General features: G+C 41.3%; 1 long non-coding RNA gene across 1 annotated transcript in view; it reads right to left on the bottom strand.

Annotated features, from left to right (window-relative positions):
• Window positions 1-2,476: 2,476 nt before the first annotated feature.
• Window positions 2,477-17,579, bottom strand: part of LOC309349184 — a 70,648-nt gene continuing 55,545 nt past the window's right edge. Inside the window, exon 3 of the long non-coding RNA XR_014159806.1 lies at window positions 2,477-2,535. This is a non-coding gene — a long non-coding RNA (uncharacterized lncRNA). The remainder of the gene's footprint in view (window positions 2,536-17,579) is intronic.

Raw genomic sequence — 17,579 nt, 5'->3', positions numbered from 1 at the left:
CGGTTTTGTAACACTATATCCTCAGATACTTCTGCTTCTGGTAAATTCTATATCCTTCCTAGATAAATCTCATAGGAAGTAACCACAATATCCAGGACCAGTACTCATCCTGAAATGGGGGTGGCGGATATGATCAACTGCCTGGCTCAGCTGCTTAGCCTCATTATAATTGCTGCATAGATATATCCTGCCTTACATTATCTGTTGGGTTAGATTGATCATAAGTAGCTGCAAAACCACAGAAATTAGACATGGTAATGACATTCTGTCAGCTGTTATCTGTGTCATAGTGTTTTCTTAAAGAATAACCAGAATCTAGAAACATCCATTCTATATTGAATGAACTGAGAGGCATATTGTTAGCAAATTACAGGATTGTGGTTAATCACATTGTTGTAAGTTTAGCCATCTTGATCACAGTGAAATAGTTGTGGATATCAACTTGGATTTAAAAGAAACAAAACTGTTCATGGACTTTGATGAGTGGGGAATGATTTCCCCTTCTGATATCCTATATAGAATCCATCTCCCTTTCTTCCAGCTCATAAAGTAGCTGACCAAAGCTTCCATGGGTAGAAGATGGGATCCTGGAGGTGGGATCTAAAATTGCCAGTTGATCATTTCCAACAGGCTGAGTAGACAACAATCTCTTTGAAAAATTTAAGTCCAAAGAAAATAGCTACCATGGCAGACATTTCTCATTTGCCTTCTCTTCCTGGATTGGATCCATCCACATTTTCTCACCCTACTCCATCCCAAGAAATTTGGTGAGGTATCAATGGTTGAAAGCTAGATATCCTTTGCTACAGTACAGCCATTAACTCTTCTTACCTTCAACCCATCTTTTCCTGTCTTTGGTCATCAAAAGCTATTCAAATAAAAACACCTTACCCTGCTTCCAGGAGACACTCAGAATTCACACAGATGACCAATGGCCCAGCATGAACTCTCTCAGTTAAAGACAGCTTGGTCACCAGCCAACTTTAAAGGCGATTTTAGCACACATCAGGTGCATTTGTATTTTACAAACACCGGTGTGCACCCTCAGACACAGACTTTGGGAAATCTCCAGGGAAAGGGTGTTCGCCACTCCGGGGCAGCCACTGGCAATGCCTAAGGCTACAATCATAATTCTATCCATGAAATCAAATGTACTTACTCCTGAGTAAATACAGTTAGTATAAGAGCAATACATTATAGAAAAGCAGCCACAAGTAGGGTTTTAGAGGTTTATTTCTGCTTGCCGCCTGTTCGGAACAACTTGGTTTTCCCTCTCATTTATTAATCTCATTTATTGGGGTGCTGTTTCCCTCCCCCCACTTCCTTCCTTTTGTAATGAGGAATCAGAGCTAAGCACTTTTCAGTAATTCTAGCAGCAGCAGCAGCAGCTTTTCTTCATCTTGGCTAGCTTACAACACCTTTTATAATAAGGATCTTGTGGGCAGCAAAACACCGGATATTCAAACTCTCCCAAAGGATCTATTCTGCTATTGCTGTGCGTGCATAATGGAGGATGAAGGATATGTTCCCTTGATCTTTAGCACAGTAAAAAGAAGAAATCAATTATTATGTCTGACTTTCTACCAATGTGCTGCTATTAATTACACTTAACAGTTACAGGACTCACACGCACACGTCCCATGGAAGATATTTTCCCCCTACACACCTCTTTTCTTCGTATTATTTTTTTTTAAGCAGAGACTCTGGGAGCCAACATAAGCCTAAATGTTACAGCTGAACGGCAACAAGAAATCCTTTCCTAAAATAGACGTTTGCGCTAATGAGGGTATGAAAAATATGCTTAATTGACAACAAAGCTTTATTACAGCCCAGCCCTCCCTCTTGAGACTCGGAAAGGAAGTGGGTTTCTTCTGTTAGGATTTTACAGTTTGTTTTCTCATTTCGCTAAGTAGTCGTAGACTAATATTAGACAGGGTCTTCTAAATAGCTTACAATGATGAAGTGTTTACTTCCCCCATTGTTTGCTGGGAAGTCATTACGGTATCATATTGTAAGCCATTGGCATTGGCATTAGTACCTAATAATTAAGCACATTTCCAGAATTATTTTAAGAAACATCTCAGCTTAAATTGTAATAAATGTATATACCCAGTTCCTCAGTTGTATGAATGACTAATTATGCCTAAGTCAGGGAGTTCTTGAATCCTGTCAGAGTGAGCCTGTCCAAACAAATGGAGCCTTCCAGGGTGTTACGGAGATGAAAAACCAGACAAGGCTCCTATTTGTCCCAAGGTGGAAAGAAGCAGATCCAAAGGGAGTGGGGGGGGGCAAAACTGCATCATCGGACGAAAGCAAGACAGTAAGGTACAGAAAAGGGCAATCAAAGTGAGCAAGCGGTTGAAGCATTCTCCCTGCAAGGAAAAGCTAAAAACATTTGGGACTATTTATCTTACAGAGGGAGAGACAGCTAAGGGGAACCTGTAAGTGTTTGAAAAATTTCCATTCTTCTACTTGCCCTCATTGTACTAGAAGTTGTGGTTGGCCATTGAAATGGAGTGGAAGTAGACTGGAAATCTGAAAGTGAATGGGAACATCTCAGCCATTTTTATCAGGGGGCAGAAGGATTTTTCAAACATTTTTTCAAACATTTTTGGGAAGTGGGGAGGGGGCTTACCAGGAAAGCATCAGTGGCATTACATGTTTTGCTACAAAAAATCTCTCAGCCACACCACCTTCACAGGCACGTTTTCTGAGGACATGAGAGAGGGCCTTCTCAGTGGCTGCTCCCCCTCCACGGGAGGCTAGACTGCCCCCTTCTCTACTTTCCTTCGCCAGCAGACAAAGACTTTTGTTTTGACTGGTGTTTGGCCACTAACTGGGTGTTGTGACAGGGTCTTCTGACAGTGAATGTTATAGTTCTATGTTTGTTTGTTTGTGTTTGTGTGTGTGTGTGTGTGTGTGTGTGTGCGCGCGCGCGCGCGCACGCACGTTTTTATAGGGTTACTTATTTAATTGTTTTTTAAATATTTCTATTGATTGTGTGTTTTTATTTGTAACTCTTGCAATGTATGTCGGGAGGAAAGTGAAAAAAAAAATCTTCTTTAGTAATTGCCTCAAGCAGTGACGATGCTACAACAGTTATTAGCCAGCAGGGTTGGTCAATGGAAGCCACCATTTTACTTACTTACACACACACACACACACACCCACACACACACCATGCCTTGAATGATGTTTTTCCCTGACACAGGTGTCTTCAATAAGGCAGGCTGCAGGCTGCTGATTGTTGTAGTTTTGTGGCAGTGGAGCAACTAAGTCTGAGGATGAAAACATTTGTTGAGGGAGGAAAGCCAGTCTACTGCTTTTACCTCATAAGACATTTCTCCCTGAGAATTTTGAGAATTTCTTCCCACCTGCCTTCCCAGGCCCCTGCTTCTTCTCATAGATAGTTAGCATGTCCAGACAACCTGTTTATTGAGCTTTCTCTCTGATTTGCTTGCAGGGAGATTATACTATGTTGGCTATTGAATGACCATTAAATCCTGATTTGTTTGTGGGTGGGTTAGATGACGTTGCATCAAACCAGTGTTATCCCACACTTTCCACTGCATTTTCCCATCACTTTCCTTATCGTGAAAAGTCCAATCTTTTGGAGAAGCGAGTTTGTTGAACAAGAGTCTCCATCGACTATAAATGAGAAACCTGAATTTGCTGTTACGTGATTGAATCCCATCCGAAAATAGTGACAGTCTGTAAGTGCTCATATCGATCGATCAATAAGCATTCACTCTTGAGTCAACATTATAATGATTTGATTCAATTTCCCTAGTTTTTATTAATTTCTTTTTTAAATAAAACAAGGGCAACGTGAACACCAACATATATTGTTTTGCAATGCTCTTATTTTTACTTTGCTTTGCATTGCTGTTGCAAAACAGAGCCTAAATTACCCCCTATAACAGTGCTCAGCTCACAGATGCAAAGTTGGTATTTCACCATTCCACATCGCAAATGTCATTTTTTTTTATTTTGAACAAAAGGATGTTCATTTAGATAACCCCATGGAAAAATCAAAACTCTGCATGTAAATTTTCTGTCCTTAACTAAATATCTGGGGATGTTCAGGGAAGAATTAATTGGTAGCAACCAAAAAGAAAAAAGAAGTACTTTCAGTGCCCCTGTGAATAATTTATAGCTGCTTCCTTTTCAACAAAAGAAAATGTTGAATGTTTTTGACAATAGCAGGTACATAATTGTTTTATGCTGGAGGCATTTACAGTAACTCATTCATTATGTCATCTTGCTAGTTTTCATGGCATTTATTCATTCTCTTAGTGGGTGTATTTGAATGACAAGTAAGAGAAATAAGCTCTCGTAAATGGAAGCTGAGAGACAGCCTGCAAAAGTGGACACTCAAGGAATATATATATATATATATATATATATATATATATATATGAATGATTTCTCATAATCTTCTTTTTCTGAGTGTCCACACTTACATACTGTCTCTTGGTTTCCTTTTATAGGAGCTTTTCATTGCTTGTCATTTAAAGACACTCACGATGGACGTCTCTACACCTTGGGTTAGGTTATAATCCTCCACTGTGCAGAAACAATGACCTTTCATGAGGGGGGGGGAGCTGTTCATAGGGCTCCACAAAGCCCTGTTTCTCCTCTCATGCACAGGGACATGCATGCAAGCAACATGCCCAGGCAGCAATGAGTGGTCTGTACATGCCCTCAAGACCTCAACTCATGACACTTGGCTGACCAGAAGAAGCTTGGGCTGGAAGAGTTGTGTCCGGCCCTCTCTCCACACATCTGATATCTGTAATGGTCCACTGCAGCTCAGGTGTTGCATGAAAAGGTCCCATTTTCAACCCCAACCATCTCTAGGTAGGACTGGGAGAGATTCCTGCCTACCAATCAGTGTAGGCAATACTGAGTGAGAAGGACCAATGGCATGACTCTGTGTAAGGCACCTTCATAGGTTTCTATACGCACATGCATGCACATGCAGTAGAGGCAGAAGAAACTTTTGGGGATCTGTGAGGATCCTTTTGCACATGACCACTATACTCACATGGGAAGGGATTGTACCAGATACTTGTTTGAGGGTCAGGGTGTATGCCTATGACGTGTACGTGTGTACCTAAAAATATACAGTAAGGTGTGAATGTGAGAAACAAATATTTGAAAGTACATTTTTGGAACAGATGTACATTTGACAAAGAGCTGTAATAACCTGGCGCCCACTATCAGTGGTAAACTTCAGTTTGTTGCTATGCCATGTAAGGGAATTCTTCTTCCTAAAGAAATGTTACATAGAAATTGCTAAGGCATATATCTTTGTGAGGAAGTCAGACATGGGTTGAGGCTTCCAAAGTTGCTGTGTATTTTTAATGTGTCTGCTTTGCAGGCAATACATCTTCATCAGTGAGATCTGGGGTAGCTCCATTTTCTATTAATATGTGCTCCCAGTGCTTTTAGAAAGCTCAGAGTGGCTTATATTGGGCTCCTGGTGGTCTCCTATTCAGGCACTACTACGGCATCAGGGGTTCCCCCTGTTCCTCATTAGAAAATAAAATCATGCCCTATAACTTCATGTTAACTTGGGTTATTACAGGTCTCTTAGGGTTCTTGGGTAATGGCTTTTTGTTCCACATTTGCTTGACCAAAGACTTACACTCTGTAAAGAGTAGACAGCCAGTCTCCATAACACACTGCCTCAGCCTTCATCGTTTTATTTCACGGACTTCCTTCCCTTTAGTAGTTTTATTTCTTGCCCTTTTATAAACGGAGAAACATCTTATCTTAACAGCTTAACTCATTAGTTTTGAAGAGTTTGCTGAATGCTGATATTTGACATTAAATTTCCTGTTTCGTTAATAGCTATCAGGCTTTCCACATTTGGACATACATCAGGACAGATTCCAATTATCTCCTATTTCTTTGAATCATAATGTCCTTGTGCCTTGGCCCTTATGCAGGTTGTATTAATCTGATGCTTCTTCAAAGGTACAATCAGTCAAACAGAGTATCTGTTGTGTGCTGTTTTCTCTGATAATGAGTAATTCTGAATAGCATAGTATAAATAAAACAGAAGAATTATCCTAATGTCAACCTAGATATACAACATTCCATTTATCCCACATGCCACTTCCCTTTCTTCTCCCACTCCTAAATTGCATATTTAGGGTGCATCTGCCCTACATAGTTTTAGAATATTGATCCAGCTCATTCCTCCCTGTGTACTTGGGATGAGACCACTCTTCAGACTGAGCAGGTAGACAGGCTGTTGATCCAAGATACTAGGCACCACTTTGTACCTTTCTAGTTTCACTGTCTCAGTCTTGCACTTCCTGATATATTTTCCAATACTCCAAACTGGACTCAAGGCAAGGGTGTGTGTGTGTGTTGATGCACTTGAAGGATTCAATAGAGTTCCACATGGTGCCAGGTGACCAATCTATTAGTGGCGATTATAAGATCTCTGGGTAGGGACTGCATAACTTTTGCATGCTATCTTCTTCTTCTTTCTTCTTTGGCAATCACTCGTAGCTGAGTAAAGGTTGCCTTCCATGAACATGGTCTTAACAGTGAATCCATAGGTGCCTGTGGAGGCCAATTCTGGATCCACATGCCCTTCCACAGTGGGGACATAGGTTTCCAGGTGGGAGTTGATCATGGTGAGGATTTGCCAAATGTGCCTTCCTTTTAGCACATTTCTCCCTTTCGTCCTGAGTTCGAGCATCTTCAGAGTCCATGACACCTTTGGTAAACATGTCGTTTGGTAACTTTTGCATGCTATACAGCACCTAACACATTATTGGTGCTTTGCAAATGCGTGCAAATTTCTGGGCTCAAGGCCAAAAAATTACAAATAAAAACCTGCAATCAATACTAATACTAACAGGAGTAGCCAACCTGGTCCCTACTGCCCACTAGTGGGCATTTCAGGATTCCAGATGGGCGGTAGGGGGTTCTATGGCACATGTTACTGCAGCACTGGTGGACGGTAAGGAAATTTTACCATCAAGAAAGATGCATTAGTGGGTGGTAGGTATAAAAAGGTTGACGACCCCTGAACACTAAGAAGTGGCTGGTGGGGTTACATTGCTTTCCTGTCTTTTCCACATGTTGCTGCTGCTTACCTAGAGGGATGGGGCAAGGCAGCAGAGCCAATCTGATGCTCCACACCATGCACACATCACATGGAGCTCCTGCTGCCTGTCATTTCTCCCTCTTGCTATATGGTAGTGTCATGTGACATTGGGAAGACAGGAGACCAATGCAGCCTCACCTGCACAGCCGTGCCAGCTGCTATTGCTAATATTGCTCCTACTCTTAATAATAATAATAAATAAGTCCTAGGTTCTCCTCCCTCCCCAGACATTCTTGTGTTACCAGAGCAGCACAGGGTGTGGCTGCAGACGAGACACAAGAATTCGGCTACAGGTGATTGTTTTTTGAGGGATGGTAAAAGTGCCGTTTTACTTAATGCAATATTTATATATCACTTCCTAGCCCTGTGACTCACAACACCGTGAACTTAAGGCTGCTATCTTTTGTTTCGACTTAGGACTCTGCTTAGGTGTTTTTGGTTTTCCATGCTGCTCATTATTTTCCTATTCTCATTCTCTATTTCATAATTATGAACATCCAGTCCTCCGAGTCAACAAAACAACAGACACTCGGGCACATATTAAATGTAATTCAGAAAACTAATGTAGTCTGCCCACCTCTGATTATGACAATGTTGTAAGTGCATTCTCTGAAATCCAGGTTTTAACCAGAAATGTTAGTCAGTGGTACATGGATTCAAAACTAAACATACAATGGGCTAGACAGGGATTGTCAGCCTGTCATTATACTGCTGGCTGTTAACATCCACAATTAAGGAAGAGTACATATCAATTATTATTTGTCTGGAACATGAACTTCCCGGAGCATGAAAGGAAAGGATACAGCCTGTGTTTCTGTCTCCTATCTTCAGCTAATTAGTGCTGTTTTTAATGGCTTCATCTACCCAGGATCAATTGTCTAATGGGGAATGGTTCTCTGCCAGTTAATAAGGTGGGGAACTGTATAATGTGATTATGTCTGGCTCCAAAATAGTGCTTCAAATAACACTAAAACAATCATGTGATGAAATAAATAGACGGTTGCAGCAATGTTGGCTAATTCTGGATGGAAAGGGGGCAGAGAAATGCTAGCACTTCAGTTCTGCTTCTACAGAAGTTTTTTTTTTTTAAAAAAAAAAACTTCTTTATCAGAATTGTGAAACAAGGGAGCAAATGGGGGTTTATATCAGGGATGAGGAACCCTTTTCGGAACCATGGGTTCATTCATTCTGGAGGTTAAATGCCAGTACTAGATGGGGCCAGAGGCCAAAATGAGTGAAACCATAGGTGTGTCTATTAGCTTTGTGCAGTAGATTACATTCCAACTACACATAAATCAGAGATTTCTACAAATACAAACCTCCATCCAGGCAAAGGATAAGCAAGATCACAGTTCAAGGGCACATTCCAGCTAGGATGAAACATTTGAGAAGAGCATGGAGTGGGACAACTAAAGGTGCAACCCAGGAAGGGGGCATGGTCTCACAGTTCATTTCAAAAACCAATGGGCTGTTTCAGCTCCCATTTGCTCCCTAAGCAAAGGAACGGTATGTATAAGAATGTGCCTCATCTCTGCCAGCCATGCCTGAACTTCCTTCTTCCTGCTTCAGTTCATTTTTCTCTAAAGTGCTTTCTTCCCTAGCTTTAAACAAAACTTCATTTCAAAAAGCAGGAGTGGTTACCCACCCAGGCCCCAAATTTTGTGGGGAGTTGTACACTGAAATGGTACTTAGAATAATGATTCATCCATATCCTCTAACATTTCTCCAATGAAAACAGGGATGTCCCACTCCATAATGATAATTTTACTATTTATACCCCACATATCTTACTAGGCAGCTTTCAACATATATAAAAACATAATAAAACATTAAACATTTTTTAAAAAAACCTTCCCAATACAGGATTGCCTTCAGATAGCTCGGGGGTCAGATAACTCCATACCTTCCAGTATTTCTCCAATGTTCTTCATCCTACCATATCTTCCAACATTTCTCCAATGAAAATAAGGACATCCTAAGGAAAAGTGGGACATTCCAGGATCAAATCAGAAACAGGGACGGCTTCTCTAAATCAAGGACGTCCCTGGAAAATAGGGACACTTGGAGGGTCTGTTAATCCAGCCATGGGTGTTTAACAAACCTTAGCAGGAGGAATGTGAATGGGAAGGGCTGTTCCCCACGCCCTAAAAAATTCTTTCTAAAAAATAAACCAGTTTGTGGTTTCACTGCTCAAGAGACTGAACATTTTAATTTTCTATTACTAAATTGCATTTGGTACCAATGTAGAGCTGTGTCTGTACAAAACAATGGCATGTATAGTGTGTTTATCTTTTTTACTGCAAACAGGTATTTTTGCCTATTGTATTCCAAAGGCAAAAAAAAGAGATAAGCAACCTTTACTTTTTAGCTCAGGAAATGATGAGTGTAAATGGGATACAGAACTCTCGTGTGGGATTTCTGGGATACAGAAATATCTATGGTTTTGTTATTGACATTATGAATGGTCCATCAGTTGGCCCACCTGAAGAGGTTGCTGGATAATATTCTGTTACAAGGAAATAATGTGGTAATTAAAACCAGGAAGCACAGTATGGGCAACTCCCTTTCAGTGTTTTCAGCCAATGAGTGAAGTAACAGCTATGATTGATTAGCGTTACAGAGAAAGATTAGAGCTACACACACAGTAGGGAAGACCTAAATGAACCAGGATGTCTAGACCATGGGATTGCTGATACCTATGTAGATACACATATCCTGAGCAAGTGTTAGAACAGTGTAGTTAGACTGATGTGAAGTGGGAGAGGACTCTATTGAGCTCAGGAGGAGTCTTTGCATGTGGACACTGTGCTCATGCTTCACTGGATCAAACCTTATTGTGTATCTGCATTGCATCTTATCAGTTATATGTGAGAAGTATCAGGCTCAGATATTGTTGGATTCCAACTCTTATCATCCTCAGCCCACATAGCCAATGGTGCAGAATGATGGAAATTGTAGTCAAACAACATCCGGAGAGCACCCTATTGATTACCCCTGCAATAAGTTTAAAAAGCAACAACACAGCTATTATATGTCAACTGACAGATATTATTCAATATCATGCCAACCATCAAATACTGTGGTATATGGTATACCACTTGATGTAAAGCTATCTTCTGAAAATCCATTTGAATGCTTATGAAGGTCTCCTGAATAGAAAGAAAATAGCTGATAGGCAACTTGCCCACCACCTTTCTAGAAGTTCCCTCATTTTCCTCTGCCTCAGAGGTGAACCACTAAAAAAATACCAAATAAATATGAAAGATTGTGGTATATGCTAATTTCTAACATCATCCCATGGTTGATTTGGTTGCTTGTATTAGTCTGTCATCTTCTATGCTTCCACCATTCTGGTTGATTAATTGCACTTGCTACTTAATCACAATATCTCTCTGTGGAACTTCAGCAAAGCAATGTGTAAACATATGTTAATCACAGCCTTGCATAAATCTCTCCTTCAGCTTAATGCCAGTCAGTGTTGCCCTTTCTAGCCCCAAACTACACTGGATTGTAACCTACAGGAGTCTCTGCTGACAAGAGGAGAAAGACTGCAAGCCACTTACTTTGGATCACTTATTTACAGCAGTTTCATATCCTAACTCAGTAAAATAATGTTTGATTTAGCTGGAAACCAATAGTAATGATGCTGAGATAGAGGTGGCTGCTGAAGCGAATCCCCCCAAATTCATCTGGCAGACAGGGCTATATGTACTTTGCTACTTCCAGTGATAATACTGGTTGTAGCCCTGGAAGGGCTGTAGCTCGGTGGTTGAGCATCATCTTTGCATACAGAAGATCCCAGGTTGAACAACCCAGCATCTCCAGGTGGGCCTGTGAGAGGCCCCTGCCTCAAAACCCTGTAGTGCCACTGCCAGTCAGTGAGGGCCGCTCCGTATTAGATAGACCAACAGTCTGACTTGGTGTTAGCTATTATTACTGCTTATTAAATTTGTATACTGTCCCTCATCCAACATCACAGGGTGGTTCACAACATAAAAATACAAGATGAGAACAAAAATAGTGTATAACACCGCTTGTTCATTTGTCTGAGAGGAGTAGGAGGACAAACAAGTCTCTACTCTGCACACTATTCCCATTTCCACCCCACCCCCCAAAAAAGAAACAGTCGCTGGCATGATTATTCCTTGTTTGACAGGGTTGCACAATTCATATGGTTGGATTGGGTCCAGTGCATTTTTCTAGCATGAACTATTTGCAGTTGTCAACTACTACAAGCAGCAATCAGAGCGATTTTTATTACAACCAAGGCCCACTAATTGTTCATATGGCATATCTGATATGTCTTGAAATGAAACTTTGAATTGAAGGGCAATTTGAGACTGGAGCTATCAAGAAAGTCTAAAAAAAACAATAACAAGTATACCCTTTGTTCATTCTTCAGTATTCCCAGGGCTCCCTAGAAGATCCACTTGTTTTATGTAATAATCTGTTGTCCCCGAATCAAGTTTATAATCAGGGTTGTTTTTTTCAGCCAGAACTCACTAGATCTCAGTTCTGGAACCTCTCAGGTGGGCGCCATTGCCATTGTAAGAGAACAAGGGAGGCATCAATGGCAAGTTCTGGCATCTCTTTTTCTAGAAAAATAGCACTGCTTATAATGGAAGATATTACTAGGCAAATTGACATACCAGCAATTTATGACTTCAATATGTCACTTTGGTATCCTTTCTTGAAGGCAGAATATCAACTTGAAACAATAACATGCATTTCTAAATTGTGTCAGCTTGGGAAGATGTGTCGTGCTTCTACATTTCCAGACCTTTCAAGAAAGACAATATGAGGGCTCTGAAAAGCCACTGCTACTGTGTCTCTAGGGGACGCAGGTGGCGCTGTGGGTAAAACCTCAGCACCTAGGACTTGCCGGTCGCATGGTTGGCGGTTCGAATCCCCGCGGCGGGGTGCGCTCCCGTCGTTCGGTCCCAGCGCCTGCCAACCTACAGTTCGAAAGCACCCTCGGGTGCAAGTAGATAAATAGGGATCGCTTACCAGCGGGAAGGTAAACGGCGTTCCGTGTGCTGCGATGGCTTGCCAGATGCTGCTTGTCACGCTGGCCACGTGACCCGGAAGTGTCTGCGGACAGCGCTGGCTCCCAGCCTATAGAGTGAGATGAGCGCACAACCCTAGAGTCTGGCAAGACTGGCCCGTACGGGCAGGGTACCTTTACCTTTACCTTTTTACTGTGTCTCTACACATCTAGGTTATAATCTGCATTCTTGCATATATTCAGCATGTCACTGATCAGAAATTGGTCCAAATGCCTCCATATACATCAGTTTGAGTGCCATTCTAAGACTACTGTTTAGTGCTCACAAGCAGACCTGCCTGACTTTGTGAGCGAACTCTGCCTCTACCAGTCGCTACCTCACCATAAGCTTGACCAAATGTTGCATGTCAATAAATGCATCCCAACATACCATGAAAGTGTAGGGGCCCTGAGGGGTAAAATCTTCAGAAATGTTGAAGCATTTGGGAAATTGCTTTCATTTTTTTCCTAGTGGAAAATAAATCATAAGAAAAAAATTACATATATGCAGTATTGATCATCTTGTCAAATCTAAACTTACCATACTACTTTAAAAATATGTATCATGCATAACAAACCACATAAATTATAAATGGGTATATTTATTAAACGTAAGGATAAAACTATTTCATTCAAAGAAAACCTTAAAATATATCCATTTATTTATAGATATAGATTTTATAGTACTTTAGTATCTTGTCATCGTCGTCTCCCCACCCCCACCCCAGTTTACACCTATGTTTTTCTATTTGGAGCAAATAGTGGCTTCCGAAGTTAATTTTCAATGGGAAAACAATAAGAGGAGAAAATAGTTAACCCCTCTCATCCGTAACATAGTCTTGCTGGTCTGCAACACACTGAGAGAGTAGTTTCTATCTAAAAAGTTCAATCATGACAGAGATGCATTCATTCATTTATGTTGTTGCATCTAGTTTAGTAATTGTGTTTTGTAATCTGAACAAATGAGGCAGCAATGCTATCATGACTATTGTTACAATATTTTAATTGAATTACATCCAAGGAGAGACCAGTTCTGTTATGCTCAGTTGCAGCACTCTTTTTTTGGGTGGGGGACTGTAGCTCAGTTCTAGAGCATCTGCTTTGCACGCCGAAAGTCTCAAATTTAATGTCTGGCATCTCCAGTTGCATTCAAACCTTGGAGAGCTGTCGTCAGACAGTATAGATGACAATGAGATAGACGGGCCAATGGTCTGGGACAGTGAGATAGATGGTCCAATAATATTTATTAGAAATTTCCAATTACAAAAAAAATAAAAAGAACAAAACATCCCAATTTAAAATCTTATTTTCAGTAGCATCTTTCCAGGACTTCCCCTCCCCTCCCCCTCTTGTATTCCAATTCTTACAAATGAATTCAGCAAATTCTTATCCCAGATTTTGAACTTATTATCATTAGCCCAGTTTTAAAAATATTTTCCCATCCCCTAAAATCGACCTGTTCCCTTCCGCGCGTTCCCTCCTTTAATATACAATACAGATTAAAATAATCAAATGTAATTAATTAAAATAAAATTGTAAAAATATAATTAAGATAATCAAATATAATTTTACACCCTTTGGATTCCAAATTTCCCTCCCCCCTTTCTCGGTTGCGTTCCCAATGTTCATCAATGTCTGATGTCTTCCTGGAGCTCCCACATCTATCTAGGCCATAGTCCTTTACCAGTCATCTTTAATTTCGAATGTCCAATCTTGGAAGGAGTCTATCTCAAAAAGGCCCATTTCTTCCATCCAGATTTTTATATTTAGGAGTAAAAACTCCAATTTTATTTCTTAGACTTTTCAAATCTGGATGTCCCAAATGTTCCCACTTCCTTTTTTTTTTTTTCTTTTTAAATAATTTTTATTAATTTTACAACATAAACAAAAAACAAACAAACATAACACGACTTCCCCATACCTCCCCTTCACTGCATCCTTGTTTTAAAATTTTTTAGCAATCCTTCATCCATTTTTATATTTAATTCTCTTTAAAATTTTCTTAAGCTTAAATTTTTACAGCTGTAATTCTTTATATCAAATCCCTTGACATCTTAACATTCCGAAATTTTACAACAATTTTTAAGATAGATTTTAAATTTTTTCCAGTCTTCTTCTAGGCGATCGCTGCTCCGGCAGTCTGGCCAGACTCTTTCTTTCTTTTAGCAGGTTAGATTAATTCTGTTCCCCCCCCCCTTCCCCTGCTCTACAGGGGGGAGATCCTTTCGATGTCTGGTCTGATAAAGTTTAAAGTAGCTTTCCTTTTAAATACAGCTCAGTCTTTTCATTGCTCCGTTACTCATGCAGTTCCGGGAGGCTGACTTCCTTAATTTTGCCTTTCCCGTTTTCAGCCAAATCTTCTAAATTTTTAAAGTCCCATTTCCTTAATTTTCCGTTCTTACTCACGGGTATTGTTGTTGCCAATCAGTAGTTTCAGAAAGGAATCGGCGCTCTCCGTCAATGGCGACGCGGCTTCACTCCGCAAGCTGGGTAGCGATCCTCAGCACCGCGCTCACCCCGATGCCGCTCCGGAGCCTTTAAAAAGGCTCTTTCACGATACCGGGGGGCGCAAAGGTGCCCACCGAATCTCCTTGTTCACAGGCTTCAGCGCCTGTGATTTTAGGGGTCCCCCGCTTGCCGTAGCGGGTAAGACCCGAACTCGCGGAGCAGTCCTGCCTCGGAGCTCGAGGCAAGGACCGCCATTAAACGCTGGCGCCGACCGGAAGTCCTCAAATGTTCCCACTTCCAACTTTATCCAATTCTTGTTGTTCTTGTTGTTCTTGTTAATCCCTCTCCTCCTTTTTTTTTTCCTGCTCTCCTGCACAAATGTTCAAATTCTAAAAGCTGCTAATTCCTCTGCAGAGGCTCTGTTATTCAGGAACAAAACATTATGCCAAGTCCCTTCCATTCTTCAATAGATAAATCTATTGTCTCCTTTAGTGTGTAGACCTCTGTAGACAAAATAGTGTTCCATTCCTGCAGTTTCCCAGGAGATAAAAAGTTCTATTCAAGTTCCAAGCCAACAATACTTGTAATATCCCTCAGCTCCTCTAGGTGGATTGCAATAACTCAGTTCCCTTCCAGATCACGCCCACCAGTCAAAATAACTTGTTATTCCTTGTTTTAAGCAATTTGTATCCAATTTATAACAAATGTAACCGGCAAAGTCCTCGTAACAAAGTTCTCATTTTTGTTCTTCCGCTTTGACAGCTCTTTGACAGCTGTCAAAACCTCTCTTTCTCTTCTCCCGGCGCTCTCACAAATCGCTCCCAGGATTCCGGGGGGGGGGGTTGCTTTTTAATTCAATTCCACTTTTCTCCTCCAGCTCAGTCTTATAATTTTCCATCGCGAAGTTAGTAACCTTGTCAAAATAGGGTTGCGCTCGATCTTAGTTGTCAAATCCTTTACTTTAACTCCTCTACGACGGGGGGGGGGCTGACTTCCTTTTTGCGCCTCCCCCGCTCGCTCCGATTTTTTTTAAAAAATTATCCCTTTTTAGTCCAGGTTCCAATTACTCACGGGTTATTCTTTTAAGTCCAAATTTTCAATAGAAGAAGTCAGCGCTCTCCGTCGAATGGCATGCGGCTTCGCTCGGCAGGGGAAGCGGAGGACTCAAAGCACCCCCCCTGTCACCCGTTCCGCAGCCTTTAAAAAGGCTCCTTCGCGGGTCGGGGGGGCGCAAAAGGTGCCAGCCGAGTCACCATGTCCATGGGTTTCAGCGCCCATGGTTTTTGAGGGTCCCCGCGTCGCCGGCGCGGTAGGACCCAGCCCCTGCCGAGCAGGCTCCCTCTGGAGCTCGGAGGGAGTCCGCCATTCGGCGATGGCGCCAACCCGGAAGTGGTCCAATTCAGTATAAGGCAGCTCCCTATGTTCCTTCCATGTCTCTAAAAACACCTGCATGTTCAGGACGGTGGCCAGTCTGGAACATGAATGACTGTGGAGTAGGAAATTTAGTTCAAATGTTTCACTAAGCAATTGTTTCCTTCTTCAACCCTTTGTTTTTTTCCTGGGTGGCAGGCTGGTAAAGTGAGCCTAGCATGTTTGGAACAAAAACACTAAGGAGCTGAGCATGAAAAACAAGATTGTTTAGTTCAGGACAGCAGAGTCCATATAACATATTCAAGGACGGCAATGAAGGCAGCATCATAACTAGAAAGACATAACCAGGGATGACATTCTGATGTTTGAAAACAGAGAGAGGGAGGGAGGGAGGGAGGGAGGGAGGGAAGTATTTTTCCCCCCGACCTTTGCAGACTGGGAAATGAGTTGTTGTTCATTAATGAATCGCCTTCTGCACACATCTGAAGGCGGTCTACAAAATTCAGAAAAAAACCAATTTAAAAGAATGCAGAAAATAACAGCAGATAAATTTAACAAAGGTACAAAGCAGACACCTATGACAGAGACCTATCCACCCATGGAGTGATGATGCAAGGATGGTCCTGAAGGCAGCCAGATGTTCATGAGCTGTGGAAGGAGAGGTGTAGGAAGCAGAAAACAAGGCTCCAAGGAGGTGTGTGGAAAAGGGAACCGTTCTGAGGGCAGACAAGAATCTTGAGGTGAGGAAGGAATGCTGGAGAATCCAGAGGAAAAGAAGTGTATTGTAATCCTGGCATATGGAAGCAATTAGAGACTGGGGTGTGTGCTGCTTCCCTTGTGTTGGGTGGTCCTCACAAAGGTGATTACCTGGTGAATATATAAGAACTGATCACTTAACAAAGAGGGACCCACTGATTTACAGTGTGTGGCATCAGGTACTTCTGGGAATCCTAGGTTTCTCATGGCTGATTAACAGGTTGTACCATGAGACATGAGGAGGAATGGGGTAGAAATGCTAGTTATTTCACATTTAAAAGTGAACCTACCGAATTCACACTTCCCCAAAGAATATGTGAACCAAAATCCAGGCCCCCCCCCCTCAAAATTTGCGCTTCTTCGGATTTTGCAGCACAGTTTTTCAGCCAGTTAATGCATACAAAGATACATATATCAGGGTAAAATGAAATCCAGGGCAGCTGCTAGCACTCAGGGTAGCCAGTACTGTGCTAAATTGACCCATGTTCTGACTCAGTTTAAAGCAACTTCATACAACTGCAAGTTCTTCCTATGTTCGTCCCCAGTTAAAGAGACAGTCAGCTTTGAACAATATTATATTTATAAGAAATTGAATACTCCTAACTTTATCAAGCACTGAACACACCCTGATCAAAATTTATATATGGATAGCAAGGCCATATAAGCTCAGAGATATTTTGGAATAAGGAAAGATTTATTATCCATGTTCAGATATGTCAGAGCATTTTCTCCCTTGATAAAGCCTTGTACACTAAACTTTAAAACAAGAAGTCAACTCTTATTTTAAAAAGCCAACCTTATTAAAGAAAAAATGATTTCACATGAAATTGC

This window comes from Podarcis erhardii (assembly GCF_964252035.2).
Source record: "Podarcis erhardii genome assembly, chromosome: 8".
Taxonomy (NCBI): Eukaryota; Metazoa; Chordata; class Lepidosauria; order Squamata; family Lacertidae; genus Podarcis; species Podarcis erhardii.
Note: the sequence above shows the minus strand (reverse complement) of the source record. Positions and strands in the feature narration are given on the sequence as shown.